Below are 23794 nucleotides of genomic sequence, written 5' to 3'. Positions count from 1 at the left end.
GGTCGTATTAGACATTAGACTGCATGATTTGCGGGCGATTACCAAGCTATTGAGTGCAGCAGTGTCATCTGGATGTCAGCGCAGCGGTGTTGTCTGGGTGTCAGCTGATGTGGTGTTCCAAGCTGTGAGTTGCTACCCCTAATCCTCCACACATAGCCTAACCCTTCTGCTGAAGACGACAATTCATATGCTGACAGTGTTGTTACCCTGCTGTAGTGGATCTTGTGATCCCTCTCTAGAGGGCTGCAGGATGTCCCGAAGTGTTTTGCAGCTTTTGCCGCATTGCACAGCTGGAAAGTCGCAGTAGCCTTAAGGGGGTCCGTAGATAGAAGTAAAGTGATCACAGACAGGTTCTCATCGGAGCCCTTGTCCTAGCGATTAAGATTGATGCATCCAAATGGAACAAGAATCCTTATTGCTAAGATTTGGGAGTCTATTTATCAAGCAGTGAAAAATGTGAAGTTGCCCATAGCAACCAATCAGCTTTGAAGTAGCAATTATCAAGTACTCTTTATAAAATAACAGGCATGCGCTGATTGGTTGCTATGGGCAACTTCTCCACTAGTCCACTTCTCCCCGCTTTCACTGCTTGATAAATAGACCCCTTGAGGAGATAAGGATTCTTAATTTTCAGGGGGCAAATTACATAATTTAATAAATATACCCCTGTAGCTTATAATAAGGTAAGGTGTCTCTTTTTTTATATTTCACATTAATGACATCACTAGGTGACCCGTATGTTCTTTTGTAGAGGGGTTTTACATTTGCATCATTAGGTGCCATTTTTTTGTCATATTAACAGACACATTAACAAGGATTGTTTCCCTTTGTTCATTTACAGATTTTCACATTACACTGTTGATATAAGCAAAGAGGGGAGGGAAGGTAGGCGCTAGTTACACCCTAGAGTACAGGCCACACCTCAAAAAATACTGGTCACACATCCCACATCTCTAATCACACCCCCGTGGTGCTGGTCACACCCCCAGCAATGGAACACAATAGGCCCTTCATGAATTTCAGCTCCAGGCCCATTTGGACCTTAATCTGGCACTGCCTCTAGCATATGCAAACACATCACCTCCAAATGTGGCTGGCCCATCAGATGGAACTATACAAGGTCAAGATAAACCTTGTCTGTTAACAGATACCCTCATCTAGGTGGCACTAACCAGATAAAATTTTGGACATAACATACCCTCCGTTTTAAAGGAAAAAATCAGGGTGAAATTTACAAAGATCATCAATCGGAAGCACTCCACTAATTAGTTTATTATAAAATTAACTTTATTTTGTATCCTGGCGAAAAAAACATTTTTTTTTTACTCTTGTTTACCAAACCAACAATTGAATTTTTTTTTAATTGTTAGCCAAATGGTCAATATATCTATATAACTCAGAACAAGATTTTGTTTTTCAAAAATTAATGATGCAACATTTTTCAAAAGGTGGAGTGACCTTTGCAGCCGACTAAAAAATAAGCTGAATTTACGGCGAAAACACTTTAATGGGCCAGGAGGTCCCCTCCCTGACACCTTGACTTTGACCAAAAGGCAACATCTACTTTTGGGGGCCTTAGATTGGAGGTTAGTGGAGGAGGCAAAAATCAACCATCAGGACCCTCCACAAGATGACCCACATGCTGAGTCTGGTAATAATTTGCATACACCTGTCTCTCTATCTGTCTTTTTTTGTTTTTGTTGCCAAAAATAATAGAAATTTCTTCCATTTTATAGGAAGTGACATGGCTGAAAGCCTTCAGATGGATGGAGTGATGGCACAAGCTCCATCAATTGTGCCTCCCCCATCCTCCACTGCCACCCTTACCCAAGTCATGGATGGGCTTAGGGTGGCAGTGTTAAGGCAAGCAGCACTCATGGAGGCTGTCCATGCCAGCATGTTGGAGCAAAACTCCTTTCTAAGGCCCTCATTCAGAGCCGTACGCTCTGAGCAGAGCGCACGCTCTGAATGAGGGCCACCCTCCATAAAAATGAAGCGTCCTCCTGGACGCTCGTATAGCTGTGGGTATAGCTTTTTTACTGGACTGCCCCTGTTACCACCCACAAACGGCCTCTCCTGTCACTCATTATACTGGGCTGTCTTTGCAGGGCGAGCGAGTGCTTCCCGATCGCTATAAGTAGATCGCGCACTGCGATGCATACGCATGCGCAGATTAGCAAACATCAGCAGCAGTGAGATGACGTCTGATAGCTACCGGGTCTGAATCAGGCCCTGAGCTCAAGAGGCTTTGCTCCCCACCAAGTACCCTGAATTGAGGTTTTCAATTCAATAAGACGCGGTGTATCTGCTTATCTTGGCACACTGCATGCCCTAGTGCTAACTGCTACAGCACTTGGTCCCAATACTATAGCTGGCAGGACCCAGCGGTGATAGTGAGCCGCAGGACATTTGAGGTTCGGGATGGATTCAACACAGAGAGCTGCCGCAGAGCCAGGGGCGTCTCAAGAGAGGAGGGGGCCCGTGTGCACTCCCCATGCAGGGCCCCCTCCTCTTTGCCCGGTGGCCGGCAGCCGACTGACGCACTAGAGTGTGCCCGGAGTCTAATGCGCATACGCAGAACGCCAGAAAAATGCCAGCGGTGGCCATTTTCCCGGTGTTTTGTGCATGCGCAGTAGACTCCGGGCACACTCTGCCCGAAGTCTACTGCGCATGCGCAGAACACCGGTAAAAAATGGCCGTGACGGCGGTACATTTTCCAGTATTCTGAGCAGCCCAGACACCCGCTGTGGGACCACGGACAGGTAAGTTTTAAATAATATGGGTGCAGTGTGTGCCCTGCACACACTGCACCCATTATAGATATGCCACTGCGCAGAGCGCTACAATGACACAGGATCATTAACAAAGTCTTTTGGTGTTAGAAGGAATTTATGAAAGCAGCGGGTGCTTATGCTATGAAACTAAAGCCACATACACACTAAACGATTTTTATGGACGATACCGATTTTGTTCAACGATATATCGTTCATGTCGTTCAGTATATACATATACTTATATATAAATAAAACACAAAATTTATCTGCCACTCTACCTGTGCAAAGTCATTTACACCTGAGGGGTTAAACGAGTACGAAGAGGGGGGCGCAGGCTGAAGTATGTGCATATATATATATATATATATATATATATATACAGTATCAGGGGCACAACTAGCACTTTTTGGGCCCCATAGCAGCATTTTTAAGGGGCCCCCCTAACTTAGGTCTTACACAATGCCCACAGTAGTAGTTCCCCTAAAATACTAAATGCTCACTCCCATAGTGCACTGCGGGACCCAGAGTGAGCTCCGTCCTCCGCAGCCGCTGGGGGGGGGGTTGGTCAGGAGCCTGGTGCCGCCAGAGGGGTTAGAGAAGGAGCCGGGTGCCCGCTGGTAACACAATCTCAGCGGGCACCTGGCATATGGGGGGGGGTGATCGGAGGGCCAGTTGCCCTCTAGTTGCCGGCGCTCCTAGGAAGCTGCCTAAGCTTGCCTAGTGGAAGCGCCGGCCCTGTGCGGGTAGTTAACGATGTCTTTTGTCGTCCGTACATGCAGGCCAATCTGACGATATTGTCAAGAATTGTCTGTTCAGTGGATGTGGCAGTGTGTTCACCCAACATTGTTTGTCCTGCACTACAGAAAGTTCAAGGGAAATGTTCAAGGGAAATGTTTCACCAATATCGTTCATACAGCACATTGTCTAGTGCACATGTCCTCAAACTCGGTCCTCAGGACCACAAACAGTGCATATTTTCCAGGTCTCCTCACAGAATCACAAGTGAAATAATTAGCTCCACCTGTGGATCTTTTTATAATGTGTCAGTGAGGAATGACTACACCTGTGCACCTTCTGGGTGACCTGGAAAATGTGTGGGGTCCTGAGGACTGAGTTTGAGAACCACTGGTCTAGTGTGTATGAGCCTTTAGAGCAGGGGTTCCCAATCATGATCCTCAAGGCACACTAACAGTCCAGGTTTTAGGGATAGGCATACTTGAGCACAAGTGACTTAATTAGTACCTCAGTTATATTGATTTAACCATCTGTGCACACTCATAGATATCACTAAAACTAGGACTGTTAAGCTGGCCACGCATCTAAAGATTATCTGTCCAACCAGCCAACTAGTTGATTGGTTGCATTGAAAATCTGGTAACGTATGGGAGTAAATGATGATCAGCAATTTGCTCCTAAATGCCAGAAAACAGATGAAAATGTTCGTTCAGACAAGTTTGTTAAATGTTTGATCTAAACAATTTGTTTAAACAACAGTTTTTGTCCATTTTCCGGCATTTGGAAGCAAATTGCTGATCATCATATACTCCCATACGTTACCAGATTTTCATTCCAACCAATCAATAAATTGGCTGGTTGGATGTAAGTTGGTCTAGTGTGTGGCCAGCTTTAGTGTGCCTTGACGACCGAGGTTGGGAATCACTGCTTTAGAGGAAGGTAACTCTCATATGTTACACACGGACATTAAGCAGTCCATTGACATTTTACATGATCCTCCATTTCTCCTTATCCAAACTATACTTCTAGATTTCATCTACCTCATTTATATTTATCCAGCTGGACTTTTATTTACTGCCATTTATATGGTTCATATTTTATGTTGTATGTATGGTTTATGTGTCATTACTTTTATATGCTAGTTCATTGTATGATCAGCAGTGCTGAATCTATGTATATTCTAGACTGAACACAGATACATTTTTGCAGTGACTAGTCAGTTGTTTTTACTGTGTAGCTAAATATCTTTATTGTTACAATAAATTATTATGCTGTGTCATTTGGAGGCTATTTTTATCCACATGTTTTTTTCTTTTTAATAGGTAATAGAGGGGTGGCTAGGCAGATACGGGTGTGTAGCAAGTGTGTTACTGACAACGGCTGTGTCTAAAGACGCACAACCGCTCACACAGGACGCCATACTCAGATGGAGAAACTGCATCTGTCATGGAGCGGGTGCAAGTTTTGATATGGCGTCCAATGGTGCATCTAAGATGCATTGAGATGGATTTACACAACCGTACGAAGCTACAAGTGCATAAGACGGGACATATCTGTGGTGAAAGGCGCATCTGCGTCTGACTCAGAAACAGGCCCATAGGATCCAATTCTTCTAGGTTAACATCTGGAGGGCTAGTGTTGATGACTAGACTATTTTCCTCCCTCTGGTTCCCCGGCCACTCCTTCAGTAGGAGTGAGCCGTACAGCTTCTGATCTCTTGAAATACCTCATCAACATCTCACAAGATTTTCTTTCTCCCCCAGACAGTGAGTGGTAAGCAAATCCTGTGTGCAGGTAGAGCTGTAACTAGACATTTGCTGCCCTGTGCCAGAAAGAGCATTGGTGACCTCACAGTAATAGTGCCCCTTTCAAATTATGTGACACAGCAGTAATGCCAATTATACATTATGCCCACAGTAATAATGCCCATTACATATTATGACCACACAGTAGTAATGCCCCTTACACATTATGCCCACAGTAGTAATGCCCCTGTGCCGCGGCACACTAGTGAGCGGTTCCCAAGTGTGCCGCCGGGAGATGCCCCCCACAGCTTACCTGTATCTATTTATTTCCCTAACTTTGTGCCGGGGCAGCGCTGAGCTCTTCCACGTGACTTAGCCCCTGCCTGGGCCATACCAGTGGAGACACGGCAGCGTGACATCATAGGTCACGCACGCTGCATCGCTGTCCCGCCTGCACAGTACTTCACACTGCTGATGAGCAGTGAATGTGACTGCTGCAAGCCTACACCAACCGGCGCTAAGGGACTGAAGGATCTGCCCAGTAACGCTACAGAGGGACATGGAGCTCCAGGTATGAGGTCTATATGTATTATGTTTCTGTCTGTGGGGGGCAGTGTAAATATGTTTTTTTTTTTATTTGGGGGCAATGTGTATTATTTTACTGTCTGTGGGGGCTAGTGTAAGTCTGTGTTTTTATGTGGGGGCAATTTATATTATTTTGCTTTCTGGATAGTGTGATTATTTTTTTTTTTTTATATTTTCGTTTGTGGGCCAGTTTGTTTTATTTTGCTTTCTGGAGGTACCAGTGTAATTGTGTTTTTATGTGGGGAACATGTGTATTATTTTCCCATCTGTGGGGGCCAGTATGATTGTTTTTTTTTTAAATGGGGGCCAATGTGTTTTATTTTTTTTATGTGGAATCCAATTTCCGTGGAGGCCAATAAATGTGCTTTATTTTCCCCCGTGGGGACCAATGTGCATGTTTTTCTTCATGGGGGACAGATGGTGTGCCTTTGTACTTTTAAAAATTTGTTCGGTGTTCCACGAGTTCAAAAAGGTTGAAAATCTCTGCCTTACAGGTTACGTCACACAGTAGTAATGCCAATAACACATTATGCCCACAGTAGTAATGCCCAGTACATATTATGACCACATGGTAGTAATGTCCATCACACTGTATGACCATACGGATACGGTAGTAATGTCCATCACACTGTATGACCACACAGTAGTAATGCCCATCACACAGTATGACCACACAGTAGTAATGTCCATCAATCACACAGTATGACCACACAGTAGTAATGTCCATCACACATTATGACCACACAGTAGTAATGTCCATCAATCACACAGCATGACCATACGATAGTAATGTCCATCAATCACACAGTATGACCACAAGGTTGTAATGTCCATCACACAGTGTGACCACACGCTAGTAATGTCCATCACACAGTATGACCACACGCTAGTAATGTCCATCACACAGTATGACCACACGCTAGTAATGCCCATCACACAGTATGACCACACGGTAGTAATGCCCATCACACAGTATGACCACACGGTAGTAATGCCCATCACACAGTATGACCAAACGGTAGTAATGCCCCTTACAGATTACGCCGCACCACCCTGGTTACGGCCCTGTGTGCAGGGACTCAGAGGTGCTGCAATTTGTGAAGGCAGGACAGAGCAGCACTGTGCAATTGAGACTGGTAAATATAAAAATCTTATATTTTGTCAGTTTTTTTTTATTTGTACATTTTAGTTAAAATGTTATTTTTCTCCACACATAGACATCTAATCATTCTAATGGTTTTTATGGCAGATTTGGCTAATTCTGACTGCTTGTACTATACAGTTTTTTTCCAGTAATGCAGCGGATGACGGTCACACTTCGATTAATTACAGTAGCGCAATTTATGTAGTCCTCCATCATTGGTTGTATAAATTGCTACATTATTCTGCTCATGAGTATCCTTCTCAAGCAAATGTTTGCATTTTGCCCATTGAAGTACATTTGTTTTTGTTCATCACTTCCCCTTGAGATCTTCTGCCTGTGGCAGCTGCATGATCAGTGCCATCAAGAGCTTTGGTGCAGTGGCAAACGCAAGATTTTTAAGGGGGGGGTTTCATATATATTATACATACACACAGTGTATATACTGTACTGTACACACAAGCTTGCATGCACTCACACATGGCAAACATACACACGGCATACGTATATTAATTCACACATAGCAAACATACACACAGCATACATACATTCATTCACACATACATAGCAAACATACACACAGCATACATACTGTACACACAGCATACATACATTCATTCACACATGGCAAACATACACACAGCATACATACATTCATTCACACATAGCAAACATACACACAGCATACATACATTCATTCACACATAGCAAACATACACACAGCATTCATTCACACATAGCAAACATACACACACACATGGCAAACATACATACATACATACAGCATATAGGGCCTGATTCAGAGCCACTCGTAAGCGGCCGCTCGTTCACTCCGAGCGATGTTTGCCCAACTGCGAATGTGTACGGATCGTTATACGCATGCGCGAACCAGTCAGTGCGGCCGAAATTCATGTGCTCGCAAAATAGCGAATGCCTGATAATTTGAGTGTCAGGAGGAGGTGTATGTGGGTGGTAACAGGGGAAGGAGCTTGAAAACTGGGAGTGGAGATCCGATCGCAGGCGTGCTTAAAGGTCAAAACGGGCGTTTTATGGGTGTGCATAATTAAAACAGCAGCGTCATTGACCACGTCACTGGGTTATTTAATAGCCAGAACTGCTCGCAAAATTGTGGCAGCAAAAACCAACCACAAGAATAGCGAGCAGCTCATACCCTGGTCGATGTACTCGATTAATCTAATAAATAGCGGACATGACGTAGGATGCGAGTGGCCAGGGGGCGTAGTTTCCCAAAAAACGTCCGCAAGTTTTGTTCGCTCGTTCAGACCTAGAGGCGTGAACAGACCGCAAACGGTTCATTTGAATAGCCACCCCTATTTTCAGGACGAGCGAGCGCTAATTGCGTCCGGCTCTAAATCAGGCCCTTAGTACTTACATAAATAAACCCAGGGCAGAGGAGGAGGAGCTCACCGCTGCGGCTACTCTAGCAGATAGTATGCTGCACATGCGCCTCAGCTCCCTCGGCTATCCGTATCTGCTGTATCCAGTCAGGGAGCTCTTCCGATCAGAGCTCTCTGCCTGAGGAGCTGCTGCACATGTGCGGCAGCTCCAATCGCGGCCGCGGGTGGCCCACTGACTCTGACTCCGTCTTTCAAAAAAAAAAAATGGGGGGGGTTTCTGTGTGCTCGGAAACCCCCCCTGCGTGCGCTACAGTGGTGAGCTCCAGTGCAGTGTGCCTATGTTTGGGGGCATGGTGCCTATGTTTGGGGGTATGTTTCTAAATATGAGAATATATTGTGCTATTTATTGGCATTTAACCTTGTCATGATTGGGAATGGGATTGAAATACCGGCGGCTGTTTAGCCCGACAGGAGGAGATCCCGACGTAGAAAGGTAAGTATCTTAACCCTCCCCTTCCCCCCCCCTCTAACCCTCCCAGGGTGGTGCCTAACCCTAAAACTCCCAGGGTGGTGCCTAACCCTAAGTCCCTCTGGGGGTGCCTACACCTAACCCCCCCTTCCGCACACTAGACCTAACCTTCTCGGGGGGGTGCCTAACCCTAACCTCCAGTGGAGCTTATGATCTCAGGTGTTCACTTACTATGTGATGGCAGTGTGCTATTTTAGTACCTTGCATACAATAAAGACACTCTATAATGATATTATTTTTTAATTTCTGCTAGAGAAACTAACACACGAAGCCAGTTGTTTGTGAAACCTTCTAGTTGCCCTACACTCAGTAAGGGAAGGACTAAAATGAGTAAAGGCTGCAGAACACACGCTGCTTTTCAGTCATTTGCCAATATTGTGGAACAACTTATCATTTTGCCAGCTTCATTTCATTTTTATTGAACAAGATTGTTTCCAGCCCAGTTTGACAAAAAATTAAACATTGGCAGATGTTTGGCCAAGAAAACTATGTTGCCTCACGTCTAACTCTAAACACCACCCTGTGTTTACAGCAAGTGCCCATGCATATAGTGTAACAGTTCAGCAAAAGTCTCAGATAGCCCTGATTTTATGAGAATTTTGCAATGTTTTGCTTATATCCTAAGCAGGATGCATTGCCGGCAACAGAAATCATGGGGCCTGGTAAACCCATTTATTTAGGCTCCTCATCCTGGGGCCCAGGCAGATAAGGGCCAGTCACTTGAGAGTCTGCCTTACCTATATGTGGTTTCTATTGGAACCTCTGAAAAAATTGTTCCTCCCTGGGCAGATGGTGACTTCAGTTGGTAATCACTATTCATGCAGCAGATCCGGAATAAAACTGTTTGTATAGGAATATAACCAATGTCATTGTCATATAGTAGAGGTTCCATCAGATAAAACATAGTAACAAAAGTTTTGGTGAAGGGCAAAATGTGAACTTTCCTGATCAAACAATTTTATATTATTAAACTGTGTTTGCTAATTTGGTACCATTTATATTAGTAATGTTTCTTTAGAATGAAGATTACTGTCCCCAAGCCTCATCCCCCTGTGGCTATAGAGTGACTCTCCAGCTTTATTCCCCCATGTCTCTCCAGCTCACTTCTGTCTCTCCAACCCTAGCTCCCCTTCTGTCTCTCCATCACAAAACCCCTTCTATCTCCCCAGCCCACAGTGTCTCTCCAGCCTCCAGTGTCCCTCCTGCCCACACAGTGTCCCTCCTGCCCCTGCAGTGTCTCTAGTCCCTCCAGCCCCCACAGTGTGACCTTGTCCTGACCTTGAAGACAGCTTTCTAGATGTAAAGTGCATACTATGAGAATGACTAATCTAAATCTACTTAATCTATGCTCCCAATACAATATTACCAAATTCCTCCATACTTTATTAATTGTCATTAATACCTTTTGTCACAGAGACTTGTTTGTAGCAGGAGATTTTAATACCATAATGAGTTCCTGCTTGTTCCTGCTGAAAAATAGCATTGTCCATAACATTGTACAGATCAGAAGACAGGGGACCTCATTCAGAGTCTCTGGCAAGTTGCGATTGCTCGCTTGCAAAAAGGGGCCGGGTATGCAAATCAAGCGATCGTTCTATGCGCTGTAAGGACGCCGTCTATGTCTTAGTGAGTGACGGCAGTTAGCGTACGCTGGACTATAAAACCTCCCACCTGTCACTCGCAGCACACGTCATCTCTGGGAACAGTCTGATTAATCGTGAACATCGAGGGCCATCGGAGCTGCTCGCAGCGCTTGGCGTTGACCTAACCTACCCCAAGCACTGCGAGCAGTTCAGGCTAAAAAACAACCAAGTCACGTGTGGAACGACGCTACTTTGCTAATTATGCACACCAATTAAACGCCGTTCTGACGGTCAGACATGCCTGCGTTCGCACATCCACACCCCCATTCACAAGCACCTTCCCCTGTTACCACCCACAAATTGCACTATCTGTCACTCAAAGCAGCGACCTGAAAGTGGCTTGCGAACTAGCAAAATCAGATCGCAACGAATGACTTGCGCACGCGTACTGCGAATTATACACATGCGCAGATGTGCGATTATCACTCCCAGCGAGTGAGTGTGCCCTAGCGAGAGACTCTGAATGAGGTCCAGGGTCTCGTGAACCTTTGTGGACTTTGCTCAACAGCTTCACCACTAGATATTTGGAGGCTAGATCACCAAAGATAATATAAATTCACATCTTTTTCCCATCCTCAGGCTATCTACGCCATCATTCATTAATATTCAATTCTTACTACCAACTGTAGTTGTGATTTATACAGATTCCATTATGTGGTCTGACCATGCTCCAACAAGCGCACTCTTCTTCCCCCACAGTGTCCCCCCAGCACCCTCACTTATCTCCTATGTTTTCTGGCTGCCCGCTGAAGCTTTTCTGCTCGGTCTTTCAATGGTGCGGCGCGAGTGATGTCATGTCACATGGGCTGCAACAAAAACACTTTATTGCGTCGCCCACTGCAGTGCAATACAGCAGTGACCCGCCGGACAGACCCAGAACCAGTCTGTCTGACGGGGAGCTTTAGATGGCGTTACCCAAAAGAAGCCTAAGGGCTTCTTTTCTGGATGCCCCCTGAGAGAGATCCCTCCCAGCCCCCCTCCCCCAGCAGAGCATGCATCCTCCTGTGTATGCGCAGAAGGACGCCAGAGTGACTTCTCGGTCGTAAACCTGGTAAAGGTGCCCATCCACTTAAATAAATGAAAACAACTGCACGATTACAACATTACAATCGTGCAGTTGTTTATCAAACTGTGAGGGATGCAATCGGGAAGCCGGCTGACATTATACCGACAGCCGGCTTCCCGACTGTCATATCCCAGCGAGGGTGAAATGCCTGTCATTTCCCCGACGCCGGGAGACCGGCGCCCGGCATCCCAATCGAAGGGATGCCGGGTGCCGCGAGCGGACAGGCGTGGGGGGGAGGGTTAGGTTTAAGGCTCCCGGGGGGGACTTAGATTTGGCAGCCCCCCGGGAGGTTAGGGTTAGGCTAGGTGGAGGGTTAGGGTTAGACACCCCCGGGGGAGGTTAAGGTTAGGCACCCCCCCCAGGGGACTTAGGTTTAGGCAGCGGGGAATGGGGGGTTAGGTTTAAGCACTTAGAGGGGGGGGATTAGGGTTAGGCACTTGGGGGGAGGTTAGAGCTAGGCACCCCTAAGCAGGGCTGCCAAGAGAAATCCTGGGTCCCGGTAAAGCAACTTCCGGGGCCCCCCCTTAGACTGTGTGTGGCCACGGCATTTTGGGGGCATTGCACCCGTTAAGCAGCTTCATTGACACCAGCGAGTGCCAGACCTTACATATATATGACACACACACACACACACACGTATATACACCTTACGTATATATGACTCACACACACATGTATATACACATTATATTATATATATATATATATTACACACACACATGTGGTCATAATGCTGACTTCAGGAATCCTGGCGCTCAGAATGCCGGTGCTGGAATTCCGACACCTGTCAGAATCCCGGCATCCAGTACCGGGGTGAGGAGGGTTAGGCACTAGGGGAAGGGTTAGGGTAATGCAATAAGGGGGTAGGGTTAGGTTTAGGGAGCGGGGAGGTTAGGTTTAGACAAGGTAATGCACTAAGGAGGGAGGGTTAAGGAGAGGGGGAGTGCTAGGATACTGACCGACAGGTGTCGGTATCTTAACCACGTTGGAATGCTGACAGCCGGGACCCCGAGCACCAGCATCCCATACCCAACCCTTTAGAGAGATATACCTAAAAATATATATATAGATATATATATCACATATACAGTATATATATCATATAATATATATATATATATGATATATACCAATATCCATAGCTCACTAATGGTGATTGCATTATATTTATAAATTAATTATAAAGAATACATTTACAGCTTTCAGCAGCTGCAGCACAACTCACAAGTTTTACAGCAGTCAGTGGCTCTTGCTGTGCTCCTCCCTCAGTCACACACAACACTGTGATTCAGAGTTCTTTGTCATGACTTTGCTGCGGCCACAACCACTACTGCCCACGCTGATGATGATCACACAGCCCGTCCCTCATAGTCTCCGCCCGCCGCCTTGAGCGCCTGGAGTTTCAAGAAGAGATCACCTGATGATGGATGACATCGTCATCTTGCGAGACCGCTAGCTCCGCAGTGGCAGTAGATGTGAGTGAGACAGTGCGGTCACAGGGGCTAACACTACCCAATCCACAGGACTACATCCCTACCAACCCTGGGACTGCCCCCCTCACCCCCCAGGACCGCCACCCGCAGAGTTTTAATAAAGGCGCATTTCTAAAAATAAAATAAAGATTGAACGAAAAAAGAAAACTACAGCACTGCGGACGGCCCGAGCCCCCTGACATGGCCGGGCCCGGGTAATTAGTACCCGCTCCCCCCCCCTCTCGGTGCCCCTGCCCCTAAGGGAGGGTTAGGGTTAGGGGGGTAGGTTAGGTTAGTTAATACTTACCTAGGGACGATCGGGATTTCCAGTGCTGTCGGGCTGCTGCTGCCGGGAATCGAACCGGCGGTATTTCATACCGATTCCACCTGTGATGTGCCTACACTGAATGAGCAGTTGTTCAGTGTAGGCACATCAATCATCTGCAAACATGGTGAACCTGATGTTAACGTCAGGTTGTCCAGCATGTTTGCCCGATGATAGACGTCTAAACAACCAGCGGGAGCGAGCACCGCTTGTCATTTTAAACATTTTTGTAAACGATTGTACGATAATGATATTGTTGGGCACCTTTAGTCCCTCAATCGCAATGGACAGCTCTTACCAGAGGCGCTGTCCTTTGCAATTTTCAAGGTACATCCCAGCGATATTATTTCCAGTATGTACCCGATATTGGCGGTATGTACGACATTGCGGATGCGATGCTTACTACATCCAGTCCCAAATGTAATCTAATCATAAATAGTTTGCAAAATTTGCTCTAAACCATAACAACTATGTCATTATGTCAATCGCTGTCACTGCCTAACCTGCAAAGGACAGATAAAAGCTGATTGGTCGCTGTGGTCAGTGCATATTTTGCACTTAAAACAGTGTTTGCATTTTTTTATTATTATTATTATTATTATTATTATCCTTTATTTATGTCGCCTCAAGTGTTCTGCAGCGCCTTACATAGTACATAAAACTAGTAGGTGAACAAGAAACTAGTAACTTACAGTACATTACAGTGTAGGACAAGGACACAATTTATATACATTGCTGCAATAGCGATAAAAGCACTCACAATAAGCAGCCGGGAGTTGTCAGTCATGTGTTAGGTGCCCTTATGGGGAGTAATGAGTAGAAGAAAATGTAAAGAGAAGCACATGAGGGAAGAGGTCCCTGCTCGTAAGAGCTTACATTCTAAAGGGGAGGGGCAGACAGACAGGCGTGACACAGAATGGGAAGAAAGGGGGATATGAGCACTAATATTCTAGTACCGTACTCACTTTGAGAGACTGAGGTAAAGGGTTGTTGTTGTTTCTCAGAAAATGAAGCGATATTTTTAATATGCAAATAACAGTACAATACCACGCTTTTATTCAAATGGGGATTTCCCTGCTTTTGGTGCTATAAAGATCATATCTATAACCTCAGAGATGACAATCACTCCATAACATGACGTTTAGTTTTCTGTTTTCTTCCACATGACAGTTTTCATGTAACACAGAGCTAGAGAACATGCTAGGCAGACTAAACATGAAATATCTTGTCATTTGGAATTTTTTTACGTCACAGATGTTTATGTAGATATTACCAATAAAGATGCTTGACATTGTATATTATGTAAACTTACTTAATTCCCTGCTTGATATTGGATCTGTATTAGCCACATTATGAATATAAAATGTCCTTGCCGTATTCTTAGATAATCTTAAGTATTTTTGCGTTGACAAGTTCCTCAATATTTTACTTATAAATTCAGATACAGTATATAAATAGAACTTCTTTACACTGTATAAAGCAACTTGCAGTTTAAGCTTAGTGGCATGTTTTAAAGCTTTAATTCTGTGCATGCGTCTGAGACACACTGCACTAGCCTCCCGATGGATAAGCAGATTGAGATTGCATGTAGATGAATGGAATTCCAATGGGCGTTCCAGGGTGGTGACTTATGGCAGCAGGCATGTTGGGGGTTTGTCTCTGTCAGGGACCATGTCTAAAGATGCAGTTCCACTGGCACAGGCAACCATGTACCGTCAGACATTCTGATTAGGCTGCTCTAATGCCCGATAGCACTATCATTTGGACATCAGCTAGACTAACTATTTGCACAGAACGGCAGATCAGAGCTGCAGCCAGTGGGGGTCTCAGTAGGAAGACGCTACTGCAACTCCGTCCACCTTTGATCAGGCCCTGAATGGGAGAAAACCAACAGACTGGGAGACAGAGGACCGTAGAGAGGTGAAAAGATGAGAGAGGTCTATTCCATCAACTGCCTAGTTATATTTGGGTTTACTTACATCTGAGACAATGCTGGGTTAAGGACTGTGTGGACCCTTAGACTCAGGGGCATTTCTAGAGAGGAGGGGGCACGTGTGCAGTCTCCTCTCTGCCCGGCAGCGCACTGAACTGTGCGCGACCAGCGCCTGAGTTATAGACTCTGAGCATTAGAGTATGCCCAGAGTCTATAGTGTATGCAAAGGTCCCCGGGAAAATGGCCGCTGTGGAAATTTTCGTTTTACTGCGCATGCGCAAACGACGGGAAAATGGCCGCCACAGCCATTTTCCAGTCGTTTTACAACACCGGACGCCCATGCTGACGTGGGACGCCGGGGAGGTAAGTAATATTATGGGTGCAGGGTGTGCGGTGTGGGGTCCCCCTGCACCCAGGGGCCCGTGTTCCCCGTACACCCTGCACCCATTATAGATATGCCCCTGCTTAGACTGAAAAACTGTGTGGGGCCCTCTGGACCAGTGACAAGAGGTAGCTGTTCCCATAAATAGGAATGTTAACCTTCTATATATAAGAGATGAGCGGTTCGGATTCTGTGGAATCTGAACCGCTGCGAACAGTGGGGGTCATTCAGATCCGCTCGCGAGTTCAGGCCGCTCGCAAGCGGGTCGATGTTACCCCAATGCACATGCGCACGACGGAGGGAGCTCCGTCGTGCGCATGCGTGAGACCCGGACAGCGACAGCCAAGCTGTCGCTCCGGGTCTCGCACCAAAGGGGGCGTGCTGTCGATGGTGACTGACAGCACGCCCCCTTTGCTGGGCGTGCCGGGGGTGTGGCTGCCAGACGGAGGCGTTCCCATGGGAACACCTACCGTCTGAGTCTGGCCCCACTGACATCACTAGTGATGTCAGTGGGAGTGCTTTTGGCTCTGATAGAGCCAAAATCACTCCAGGGCTTGCGGTCTCCGAGACCCTACCGCAGGGTCTCGTCACAAGCCCGATGGTCTTGACCATTATGACCATCCTTTTGGCCGCTCGCATATGCTGTGGGTGGTCACCCACAGCTATGGGTGGCGAGGGGTCCGGCAGCTGCCGCTGGGGGTCCGGCGGGTGATGCGGGGGGTGGCCTGGCATGTGGACCACGCCCACACCGCTAGTCATTGGCCGCTGATACTAGTGACGTCATGACGTCAGGTGACGTCACATATGCACCTAAATATTCCGGTTTTTGGAATATTTCGGTTTTTGGGATAACAGATATGGGAGACTCAACCTGTACTAATACTAGAATTGCTTCAGCTCTGACATTTTCATATCCTAGGTGGCCTATCCTAGTACAAACACGATGGCAAACTTGTCCAAACAGAAGCACTGCACAGATTAGTATTATCTGTGCAGGCTCCATTTGGGTAAAATGTAATAAAAGGGTTAAATTTAAAAAAAAAGCATGCAGGTCCTCCCCAAAAACAAACAAATCCATAACCAGCTCCGCACACCTCTCAGCCTGGGCTGGGACTGCAAAATAGGTGGAAAAAATGGTGTGGGATTCACCATATTTTACAATAACCAGCACCAGCTGAACCAGCAGGGGGGGGGGGGGTGGGTGTTATGTTATGTAGCAGGAGGAAACACATCACCATGACATCACATTATCCTGCCGCAGGTGCCAAGGCTATTCCCTGCACCCTTGGTGGTGGTGGGTGCAGAGTTGATGGTCTAAAAAAAAAAAAAAAAAAAAGTACTGTAATATTGATCTTTTCAGGCAGACAACAGGTACCAAAAATTCTGCCCTGGTATCCTGGTACTTTTCGAACAACAAGTGCCAGCATGACCAGACATTATAGGCCCACTGGCACCTGTCGTCCTCCTGTGAAGAAAATATTAAAATAATCACAGGACGCACACACCGAAGGGGCTGTCATTACTCAAAGCACTGTACACTTTACCCAGCTCTATTGTTTTCTGAAGACCAGTAATTTCTACTTGCAGTGAAGAGGAGTCCATACATGAATTAAGTATGACTTTTATTTGTTTTAAATATACTATCCCCTTCGTGTGTGCGTCCTGTGCTTATTTTAATATTTTCTTCACAGGTGGACTGCAGTTTGCAGTGGTTCTATAATGTCTGGTGATGCTGGCACTTGTTATTCCTAAAGAAGGGCACTTAACCCTGGAGCAACATCCCTGCAAAGAGAATTGAATTCCCCCCTATATGTTGGCCTATATGAATGATATTTACATTCTTGTGAAATCCATCTGTCCCAGTATGTTGGGTAAGAAGACTAAAGATGTATGTACTGAGGACTCTGGTGGGTCTGCCACTGGTCTAGTGTCAGGACATTTTATCTGTAAGCAACTATCTCTGATGTAACGAGCTGGCTCTGTTTCATCTCTTCCATATAATTGTAATTATAGCTGGCGAGACACAAAAAGACCCGTAAACTGCACGTTCTGTTTCCTCTTCAAAGGGAACATTAGGGAACAAACTGAATGACAAAAACAAGAGGGATCTGTTGGGCCTGGAAGATCAGTATCACACCGGAAGTCAAAGTAAGCAAGATGGAGAGGGTGCGAGAGAGAGAGAGAGAGAACCTAGTTATTATGCCTGTTTGTGTTAACAGCACACTTGACTCACAGTCAGTAAACATACAGTAAAGGAGGAATGCATACATTTCATAGCACAAATAGGGGAGATGTATCAAAGCATGAAGAGCAATACAGAAGTGGAGAGAGATAAATACCTATCAATCGGCTCCTGTCAATTTTCAAACGCAGCCTGTACAATGACAATTAGGAACTGATTTATTAGTATTTTATCTCTCTCCAAGGTTTTATACATCTCCCCCAAAATACCTTGTCAAAACAGCGACTTACAGTATGCCTTCCAAACTAACGTTGTACATGTTGTTTGCCAAAAAGTGTCAAGTTTGCATAATACATTTACAAATTCAGTTTTTCTTCATTAGAACATGCATGCTTATTTTACCGATAGAGCATTTAATGTACATTTAATGGTAGAGGTGGGTGACAGAAAAAAGTAGGCAATGGTAAAATGTAATGATTTGCTCCCACTTAAAGGCCAATTACTCAATGACTGCCATATAACAAGTGCACTGTTAGACATATAGATTTGTTCTTGGTTGATTGCATTCTTAACAAAAGTGTTTTCTATGTGCCCTTCTACTTCATGTAATGTTTAGAAAATTATGTCCTTAAAATAAAATGAATTGTGTGATTGTATACATGAGACTGGGAGTTGTTTCTGCTGTATTAGAAAGGTTTTTGTATTTTAATTGATGCCTAGTAACAAATGCATTTGTTATACATAAAATAAATGATTTACAACATAGACCAAAGAGGAAAGCAAGTTCTGTGTAAACCAGACAAAGAGCCAAATCAAGTTTCACGTGCCCGAGGGCAGGGGTGTTTCTACCCATTGGCCAAGATGGCACTCGCCAGGGGCACCGGCCGAGGGGGCGCCACCCGGTAGTGCCTCCCATGGTCAGGGGGTAGAATAAAGACAGGATTGCCGGGGAGTCCCAGGTACGCCCCTATGATGTCCGTCCAGGGCCTGGCAGCCGCTGGTGAGTGAGAGGGAGTCACCCACCCCCTACTTCCTGGCCCTTCCTCCTCACCCGACCCAGCACCCAGCACCTCCCCATCCGTCCTCTCCCAGCCTCCTCCTCCCAGTCACCGGATCCTCCCCACTCTGCCTCCCCGGCAGCCGCGGCTGACTCTCCATCTCACATGCCGCCGGGGAGCGGAGGATGTGGGAGTGTACCTGCCGGCTGCTCCCGTGCGGGCTGACAGCGGGACACCCGGCCCCGCGGCTGACTCTTTGTCTCATATGCCGCTGGGTACCGGGGAGTGGAGGATGTGGGAGGGTACCTGCTGGCTGCTCCTGTGCGGGCTGACAGCAGGACATTCGGGCCAGGACCCCAGAGGTATGTGACAGGGTGTAGTGTGAGTGTGTGACAGGGTGTAGTGTGAGTGTGTGACAGGGTGTAGTGCTACAGGTGACAGGCTGAGTATGGGACAGGGTGTAGTGTTACTGTAACTGGCAGGTGAGACATGGGGGCTGGCTAGGGAGAGATATTAAGTACAGAGTGTATATTTATACAGAAAATATGGGGGAGGGGGCGCCATTCCATTACTTTGCCATGAGTGCTCAGACCCCCAGATACACCCCTGCCGAGGGCCACCCTCTATCAGGGGCCCCCATGCCATTGTTTTCAGCTGCAGAGCAGAACTGCACAGTGACTTGAAGAAGCAATAAATTGGGAAGTTAGTCCGTGCAGGAGCGCAACTGCAGGACATTTTACAGACAGTGCAGGCAGCATGGGAGCCGGCCCACTGCGAGCCGCGGCAGACCCGGGTAATAGGGGGCATGGCCTAATTGTGAGAGGCATGGCCACGCCCCTTCCTGGGGAGGGGGGTGCTCTGGGCCCCCTCAGCCCTGCTCAAAGCCAAGGGGGCGTGATCAGTGTGATCGCTCCCCCCCCCACAGGCATAGGAGACTGCTGTGGCTGCTGTGAGGGAGGGGGAGCGGTGCCAAACCCGGGCCCCCGCCAGGCCCCTCAGGAAACCCGGGCCCCGGTAATCTGTACCCGCTCCCCCCCACCTCTCGGCGCCCCTGCATGGGAGGAGAGGAGGGGAGGAGCTGCTTCAGACACTGTACCTAGAGTGATGAAGTGATCAGGGCCGGTGCTATCACTGGAGGGCGCCGCTGAGTCCACAAAAAATAGATTAATGGCATAATTCATGGCTGAGTGGCATATAATGAATTTGTGGCACAGCTGTGTGGCATATTATGAATTAGCAGCAGTGTTATGAGGTACATCATGATTTTGGCGCTCTGCTGTGTGTAATATTCTATATAGTATATATTATGAATTTGGGACACTGCTGTGTGGCATGTTATTTAACTGGGGAGACTAATGCGTGGCATTTTATGAATTGGAGGGAGCAGGGGCAATAGGTAAATTGTTCCTTAGGGCACCTGGAAACCTTGCATCGGCCCTGGATGTGATAATACCTGTCCAGACTGTATGTATGCATGCACCACCAACCATCCCAAGGACCCAATCCCCACTTCCCAAATGTTGCTTTTCAGGGCCCACCAGATTTAAGTGCCCCTGTCCTCCCAAAGCCTTTATCCAGCTCTGAACAGATCCATATTCTAATGTTGTCGACCGAAATGCATCTTAAGCTCTTCACATGGACCTACATACTGTTTGTATTTGAGACTTTTCCAGTCGAAAATGACGATTATTTTTCCACCAACTATGCATCTGCCCCTTAATATCTTTATGCACTTCAATATTACCTCCTAAGAATATTTAACTGCAAATGCTTATTTTTTCCAGAATTCAGGCTCCAGTTGCTTCTAGATCAGCAGGATTAGTGGCATAAATATTTATTACTGTTCTAATGCAAATGTAACCAAAATGGTGGCAACTATGGACTCAGAGCCTTACGGAAATTTAAACCATGTTTTATTTTTTATTTTTATTCAAATTGAAACTAAATTGTCATTGTACAAAACATAGGCATGCATTGACAACAAAGTAATGTGTGAATACAGTACTCCAGACCCTCCAACATGACGGGTTCCATTAGGTACACAATGCTCTGCTCCTGGACTTCCTTCTTAATTGATGATTGCAGCCACCTGAGGTGAAACACCTGTCTCATCAATCACCTAGTTCAACACAGGTGGCTGCAATCAATAATTAGGTGGTAAGTCCAGGAGCAGAGCATTCTGTACCTAATGGAACGGGTCATGTTGGAGGGTAGGGTACTGTTAGGGTAAATGTATCAGCCTGCGAATTGTAGTCATCTTTAACTTCCTGGCGGGACTGTCCGATGTTTTACAGTATAAATCATTTAAAAGGCAAAACCAGGTTGGTCTTGCTTTTTAACTGATTGCTACTCTAAAACATTGGCCAGACTCGCTGGGAAGTTGACGATGCCTGCAATTTACAGGCTATTACATTTAAACCTTAATTTCAATGAAAACAGATTACCATAGATAAAACCAATTTCAAGACTACTTACTTCAAGTTTATCCTACCAATTGCTGAAGGAATTATTGTTATTTACAGATTACATTAGGTTGTTCTTTATCAGTTTCACTGCACTATTATACTATGGTCTAAAGGCCCCCATACATCAGAGATTGATTTCAGCAATTGTGCAATTTGCAATTGATTGTGTAGAAAAATCGTTCCCTTTTTCAATCGATTGCAGATTGCAGAATTGCCACAATTGATTGTGTATAAAAATCTTTCCTTTTCAATCAATTGCAAATTGCACGATTGCTGCAATGAATCTCTGATGTATGGGTGCCTTAAGTTTAGCGTGGAAATATTCTGGCAGTCTTTTATCATTAAATGCCATATATTATCAAATAAGGAAAGAGTTATTACATGAGCTAAAATCATATAGTTGAATAACATTTATTTAATAACTAATTCCTGCACCCACTACACACACACCCCTCTCTTTATATATCACTTTCCGAGCTGCTCTCATACATTTGTAGCATTGTTCTTTTATCTCTATTTTTTAACATTTAACAACCTTAATCCACACTGTCTCTATATCACCCAGCCTCCACTCCAGTTTTCATCTCACTTATTACCTCGTCCATAGCATGAACACTCTTACTACAAACACCCCCCTTAATCAGTGCCCACATAATCCTCTACTTTATCCATCCCTGTCCTCCCCCTCTTGTCTCCTATGCTTCTTGTTCCCCCTTTTTTCTCTCATCAGTCTGCTTTCCAACCCTCTGCTTCTTCCCCCACCATTACTGTTCCTCCATTCTCAACCACCTCCCTCCCTCCATGGCCTTGCTACCCAACCACTATGCCCACCTGGTTCTGCCCGTCACCTCCAGGGCTACCAAAAGAAATTCTGGGCCCAGGTACTGCAACATCCTGTGGGACCACAGCATGTCGGGCATGGCTGCACCCATTTGTGGGTGGCTCTAGCATCTGAGACGCACCCACTCACTGGAGCATGGCATAGCATCCAGCAGCTGGGATTAAAGTAGTCACTACTGTATTAGGATGGCGGGACAGTCCCATAATATATCCATTTTTTATCAGGATGTATGTAGATGCTAAAATGTAACACACAATAATTAAAGTGCTACAACTTTATTTTGTACATCTCTCATGTAAATAACACATAAACAAAATCTATTTTCTGTCATAGAGATAGATGTATGAAGGACTTAATCTTGACATAACATCAGGTCGTCTTAAACACACACATACCACAGCACATATCCTAACCCGCTGCTCCATGCTCCTTCCTCACTATCTACCCATCTGTGTCACCCCTGTCTGTCTGCCCTTCCCCTTTAGAATGTAAGCTCTAACGAGCAGGGCCCTCATCCCTCACATGCTTCTCCTCCCCCTACTTAAAGTATAATTTACTCCTAACTCCCCACAATGGCACCTAACACCTGGTTGCTGAGGTCCTGCTGCTTGTGTTATGTTTATAAACCATGTCCTTGTCCTACATTGTTTTGTATTACTATTAACTGTTTTTCTTGTGTGCTCATTTATGTACTGTGTAAGGCGCTGCGGAACCTTTGTGGCGCCATATAAATAAAGGATAATAATAAAATAAACACCAGCTTTTTGACATGTGATATTCTAAAATAGTAAAAGTGACATCACACAGGATGACATCACTTCAACACAATGACATAACAGCTGCAGCATCATCCCAGTAAAGCAGGTCCACACCAATTTGATCTACAGAGCTCAGATAAGAACAGTTTGGTTATAAATTACAGTCAAGACTACTGGTACTTATTATTTCCCTTATGTGCTTTCGTCCAACCTTTTCTCTATCATAGCCTTGAACACCTAATTGAGAGTGAAAGTAGCAGAGATCAGAGCATAGACTGCAAATTCAATGTATAACATCCAGATTGCAGGGTTGAAAGAAATTGGACATCTGCGTTCCTTCAATAAGTGGCACTGGGATGGAAAGCAGGGATGAGCGGTGAATCTCCTGTTTGCCAATTGAACTGTGGGTGGGAAGCAGCATGTTTTCCAGTCTTTGAGTTTCCAGACAGCTCCTGACATCATGATTCAATTTTATCCTTTATTAAAATCTTGCATGTTCCATATCATTGTGTAATTCAGCTCCCATTTCTGCAAAGCCCACTCTCTACATTATAGAATCATAACAGACGAAACATAGATGATTAAAAGAGCACAGAAATGTCTAGACATGTTTTATTATTATCGTACAAAAATGGTATGTAAAAAAAATAATGGAATTATAATAAACAAGAAATATTTTCAAAATGACATACATTGGAACCTTATAATATTTTTCATTAAAATAAAAATAATTAATTTTGCTTATTTTGTGCTTTGAAGGTCCTCTTCTTTAGTGAGTTATGATCTATGAGGATGTTTTAATCACATGCTGAAATGCACGGTCAACTGTAATATAGTGATAGGTACAGGGAACAGATAGTAT

The 23794-nt window shown here is 45.5% G+C and overlaps 1 long non-coding RNA gene across 1 annotated transcript; it reads left to right on the top strand.

Moving 5' to 3' along the window:
* Positions 1-4393: 4393 nt before the first annotated feature.
* Positions 4394-23519, top strand: LOC148540762 (uncharacterized). Its single transcript, XR_015880163.1, has 3 exons — positions 4394-4448; positions 17702-17836; positions 23160-23519. It is a non-coding gene; the product is annotated as an uncharacterized LOC148540762 (long non-coding RNA).
* Positions 23520-23794: the final 275 nt, after the last annotated feature.

This window comes from Taudactylus pleione, unplaced genomic scaffold (assembly GCF_031769625.1).
Source record: "Taudactylus pleione unplaced genomic scaffold, aTauple2 ptg000017l, whole genome shotgun sequence".
NCBI classification, from domain to species: Eukaryota; Metazoa; Chordata; class Amphibia; order Anura; family Myobatrachidae; genus Taudactylus; species Taudactylus pleione.
Note: the sequence above shows the minus strand (reverse complement) of the source record. Positions and strands in the feature narration are given on the sequence as shown.